The 5,229-nt window shown below is 44.2% G+C and overlaps 1 protein-coding gene across 2 annotated transcripts in view; it reads right to left on the bottom strand.

Annotated features, from left to right (window-relative positions):
- Nucleotides 1–4,373, bottom strand: part of macf1b (microtubule actin crosslinking factor 1b) — a 35,502-nt gene extending 31,129 nt beyond the window's left edge. The window contains exon 1 of one of the 2 annotated variants that reach the window (XM_055903177.1): nucleotides 3,586–4,373. The gene's annotated coding sequence lies outside the window, so the exon portion shown is untranslated. Of the gene's footprint in view, nucleotides 1–3,313; nucleotides 3,534–3,585 lie in introns of those variants that run through there. The other variant, XM_055903178.1, reaches the window with a different exon arrangement.
- Nucleotides 4,374–5,229: the final 856 nt, after the last annotated feature.

A 5,229-nucleotide genomic window follows, 5' to 3' on the forward strand; every position in this document is an offset into this window, starting at 1 on the left:
GACTGTAAGCCACAGTACAGTCCACCATTTTGAAGTATTAAACATCTTTGCATGGCTTACAATGCATCCTTTTCCAAGAGTTCATTGGCTAATTCCAACATAACTGCCATGAGTTTGATCCACGACTAGGGACTGTTTCAGGCTGTCTGTTACTTCTCCACAGTATGGTCATTGTTATGACAGAGGGTTCAAAGATGAGTGTAATTATCCTGGCCTATAGGGGCTGATGTGGGCCCATCAGGGGCTACCAGGGAGGGGCTCTGCTATACTCAGCTGCGACTGCTTCCTCTGAGATCAGAGTGGATTAGTGCCTGTGGATCGACAACAGGTCATTCCAGGTCACGGCTGGTCGCAACTGCTCTCGGCTGGTCGGGTCAGATAAATTAGGGAAGTTTGCTCCAAAAAACCTGCCAAGAGGGTTTTCTGTTTTCTGGCTCGCTGAACCAGAAGACGCCACATTTTACAGTGCCGTCTTTGCTGGCTGGATCCGCTCTTTGTTCTCGGGTTACAATGAATATTCAGTACACACAGGTTAGGAGCTCGAAACAATTAGCTGCATGACTAGATTCGGCTGTTCTCTTTGCTGGAGATGAAACAGCTTGTTCGGCTTGTAGCAGAACACAACCTCCTTGTGCCTCTGTCAGCAATTACATGTCATACTGTAATTCTATTCTATTCATAATTCATAATTCTATTCAGATAATTTTCTGTTTCACAGCCATGATCCCCATTAAAAACCAGGATGTATCTGTCTTCTATTATATAATAATGGTGTAGCTGAACTGAACATTTGGAAGTAGACCTCTCTATGTGCATTTTAGTAATTACAGTTTGTACTATGCACATGTCTGCAACGCAGATGACGTTGGCCATTGCATGGATCCCAGGGGGAATTCTGTAAATACACAGGATCAGAGAGGAGAGTGGCTCACAGACAAAGCCCCAGCCCAAGATCAATGATTACCCGGTTAGCCTTAATCACATCCTCGTATTCTCCAGAGGAGAGCGTCTGCGGCCAGGCGGCTGTGTCCATGTTCAGTAGGTTAACAAACCAAGGCAAAGGGTGAGGGCGTGCCATGTCTGACTGGCTATTGCACCTGATGTGCTCCCAAGTGACGTCCCTACAGACCCTGGTTCGATTCTAGGCTGTATCACAACCGGCCGTGATTGGAAGTCCCATAGGGCGGCACACATTTGGCCCAGCGTCATCCGGGTTTGGCCGGGGTAGGCCGTCGTTGTAAATAAGAATTTGTTCTTAACTGACTTGCCTAGTTAAATAAAACGTGTAGCCTGGAATTCAAACTGATACGTTCTGTTTGCCCATTGTTTGACTTCAAAATAGCAGACAATGGAAACAGAGCATATCAGGTTGGATCCCAGGCTACCTGAGTGTGCTCTCATAAACTACTACTATGAGACATACTGTATGTAGCGTGATGATGCTGTGTGTCATCCTACTGACACATTTACTACATTAACAGTGAGAGACGCCATCTGAAAACAAACACTGAGGATGCTAATTACCGCATCAATCTGATCAAATCAAATCGAATTGTGTTTGTCACATGCTTCGTAAACAACAGGTGTAGACTAACAGTGAAATGCTTACTTACGGCCCTTCCCAACAACGCAGAGAGAGCAATTATAACACAAGGAATAAACACACAATGCGTAACGCTAACTGTGCTATATACACGGAGTACCAGTACCGAGTCGATTTGCAGGGGTACAAGGTAATTGAGGAAGGCATGTACATTTAGGTATGAGTGAAGTGACTAAGCAACAGGATAGATAGTAAACAGTAGCAGTAGCGTATGTGAAGTGTCAAAAGTTAGTGCAAAAAGTGTCAATACAGATCGGGTAGCTATTTGCTATTTGGTAGCTATTTGGTATTATAGCGACCAAACTATCAGTTATGTATTTCAACTCTACTGTATGAGGTAATTGGGTCATTCTAAGAGCCCATATTCAAGGTCCATCAAAATCTCAAATAAAATCATTCTACAACAGGCTAACCAATGGTTCAATTATACTGTTTTGACATATTTTATTGAGACCATGTTGCTATATGATACGAATGTGCACAGTAGCTAGTTCTGCGCTAAAGCTGAAGCCAGGCAAGCATTTCACTGAACCCATATCTCAGATGACCCGGCCCATTCCACCACTTAACCTCTCTTGAAATGACCCTTGATTTAGACTCTTTGCTCTTTGTGTGCTCTCAAGATCTGTCCCTGCAAGACCATGGTCACCTAATAATCCCCAGTTTACAATTGGCTCATTCATCCCCCTCCTCTCCCCTGTAACTATTCCCCAGGTCGTTGCTGCAAATGAGAACGTGTTCTCAGTCAACTTACCTGGTAAAATAACGGTAAAATAAAAAAATAAAAAAATAAAAAAACAATTTCCCGATGAATCAAATGTAGAGTCACAATAAAGGGCTACTCTGCAATATATGGAACATGCAATGAGACCTGAAAGGGCAGTAAAATGTCTGATGCTATTAATCTCAATCATTACAAATTGAAATCTATGTATCCTATCACTGATGGACACTAGACCGTTTGAATGTGTGTGAGTTTCTTTTTTCGGTGAGTGTCTGTGAGAAACACAGTCCCCACCCACACCTACACCAACATACACTCACACACAAAAGAGAATCTGGTGTTTTGGCACCATTGTTCCAGCGTGTATCCCAAACCCAAAAAACGCATCCAATGACAGGCAAACCAGACCATTGATTCCATTAACCACAGAATAATAATCATGAATTACAATCTCAGAGCCGCACAAAGACAGCCCAGTCCCAATTCACGGAGGTTCTCTATGTGGTAATCAAGATAGCGGTCTTCTAATTAAAGCTGACAGCTGTGCGTTCACCCGTGAGACTTCTTATCACAGATATCAAAAAAGGTTTGTTCAAGACTGAAACAGAACAACAAACGATTGTATCAAACTGTTTTGTTGATTTAAACACCTCACATTACATCTAGGAAATAATATTAAATATCTAATACATTAAGCCCAAGATGCAAATTGGCTATGGTAAGACTATATGTGACGGTTGCATCCAATGGTGAAGTTGTTTGATATTTTGGTGGATTGCATTTAAAACAGCACATGCTGGTTCTAGCACCACAATGCCATTGTTACCATTCCGCCCCTGACAAAATGTAGCAACGGACCATCGAATTTCCCCAATTTCACATATCAATCTCACTACTTTCTTCCTGAATCAAATCTGTAAATTAGAACATTCTGCCTTGCGCGTTATTACTGCACATTGCCATTATCATGAAGACATTATACTTACAACCGTATGAAACAATCAAAAATACATATTTCCTATTTTTGTGGAGTAAAAATAAAAATATACTTCTAGGTTCACATTCACTGTTCAGACTCAGAACTGTCCCTTTGGGCCAATGTGGACCAGTGAACCAATGGTCATAGCCACTTTGCATCATCACATGCTCTTCCAAGCTACAATCACAGAAGAGTAAACTCCTACTGAACTTTTCCTATAAGCCAATCCAGGCCCGGTGGCAGTTTTGGCGGTTTGAGATTTAGGTGACGCACACTTACCCTGGAGCAGAGACGAGCACAACGGCTAGAGCAAAGGAATTCAGCTCGTCCTCAGTCACCATTCGAAAAGGAGAGAAAAAAAAATCCTGCCTTGTTTGAGCATCCTTTGAATGGCCTCCCTCCCTTCCCAAGAAGCCTCCTCACGCACATACACTCACAACTCACTCAGACATCCTCACATCAAACCACACTCTCTAAACAAAAACACACAAGGCCTGATAACCCATGCTTTCCGTTGCCCACAGCCACAGGCAAACAATGTCCTCCTCTCCCCTCTCACAGCACCCCCTCCTCCCTTCCCACCGGCTCCGCTCCTCTCCCTCTCTCCTTTGTTGTTGGAGCTCCGATAGAGGAATTCCTTCCTTGTTCACGCCACCAATAGGACGGTGGCGCACCCGGAATCAAGACAATGTAGTTCCAACGGCTCAACTAGATTCTCTCGGTTCCCAGACAGAAAAGAGTTATTGCATTGTGATCACACTCTGGTAGCTCCATATGACCGCTTGTGCTCCTGTACCAGACAGTTAGACAGCAAAGTGCTTCCCTCACCTTCCCCCCCCTTGATAACCCCTCCTTTAGAAGGTTTTATTTGGGCTCTGAAACTCCATGCTGCTTGTGGTGAAGAAAAGAGAGAGTGAGAGGAAAAAAGCTTTCTAAAGAGCTCCGGGTCGCCCTCCTGGAAACGTTCACATGCCTCCAGCCCCTTCTCCCTGCCTCCAGCCCCTTCTCTCTGCCTCTAGCTCACACGGCGCCGGCAGGGGCACGCAGCGCAAGGCCACAAAAGGAGGGACCATCACCCACCCACAGCCATTCCCCCATCTCCATTCAGTCAGTGCAGTAGCCTTCACAGCAGCAACAAAGACAGCAAATTACTGTAAAACATCTCTGATGACTTTTTTTCAACTCACTTCCAGACCCATACAACTCCTATGAAAAACAAAGAAGATAAATGAAGACGAAATTGAGAAAATTGGATGGTGGCAAAATAGACCTTTCGGACTCCTGGGAAAGCTATGACGGAGCCCTGTGGATGTCATTTATCAAACTACATTTGTGTGGCATCTACATGTGATTTGTCTTTTTCCATTAACACTATGTAACCTAATTGTTTTATTTCCTATTCTATCTATTACAGGGAGACTAAGACTAGGGAAACCAACACCCCAGTTGAATGAAACCAGCTAATCACACACTCATGTGATCACCTGGAGATGATGTGTGTAGCGATCTCCCCTGGGATAAGAGCTGGGATTACTACTAGCTGTGAGTAAGTGGACAGGTGCAGGGCAGCAGGTGCACTGGAAGCCCTGGAGGACAGGTGCCTTTTAGGTCACTCCCTTCAAAGAGGTGTTTATTCCCCGAAGCCCTGAACAACCTAATTTAACATCTTTCTCTGTCTGTCTCTCTCTCTCTCTCCTTATCTTTCTCTCTCCCTCCTCCAATATTCTCCCTCTCTCTCTCACACACTCTCGGTCTCTCTCTCTCACGTACACACGCAAGCCCCCTCCCGCTTCCATAATCCACAGTCTTTCCAAATCAAATCAAACTTTATTGGCCACATGCGACGAATAAAACAAGTGTAGACTTTACCGTGAAATGCTTACTTACAAGCCCTTAACCAACAGCGCAATTCAAGAAGAAGAA

Source organism: Salvelinus fontinalis, chromosome 38, assembly GCF_029448725.1.
Source record: "Salvelinus fontinalis isolate EN_2023a chromosome 38, ASM2944872v1, whole genome shotgun sequence".
NCBI classification, from domain to species: Eukaryota; Metazoa; Chordata; class Actinopteri; order Salmoniformes; family Salmonidae; genus Salvelinus; species Salvelinus fontinalis.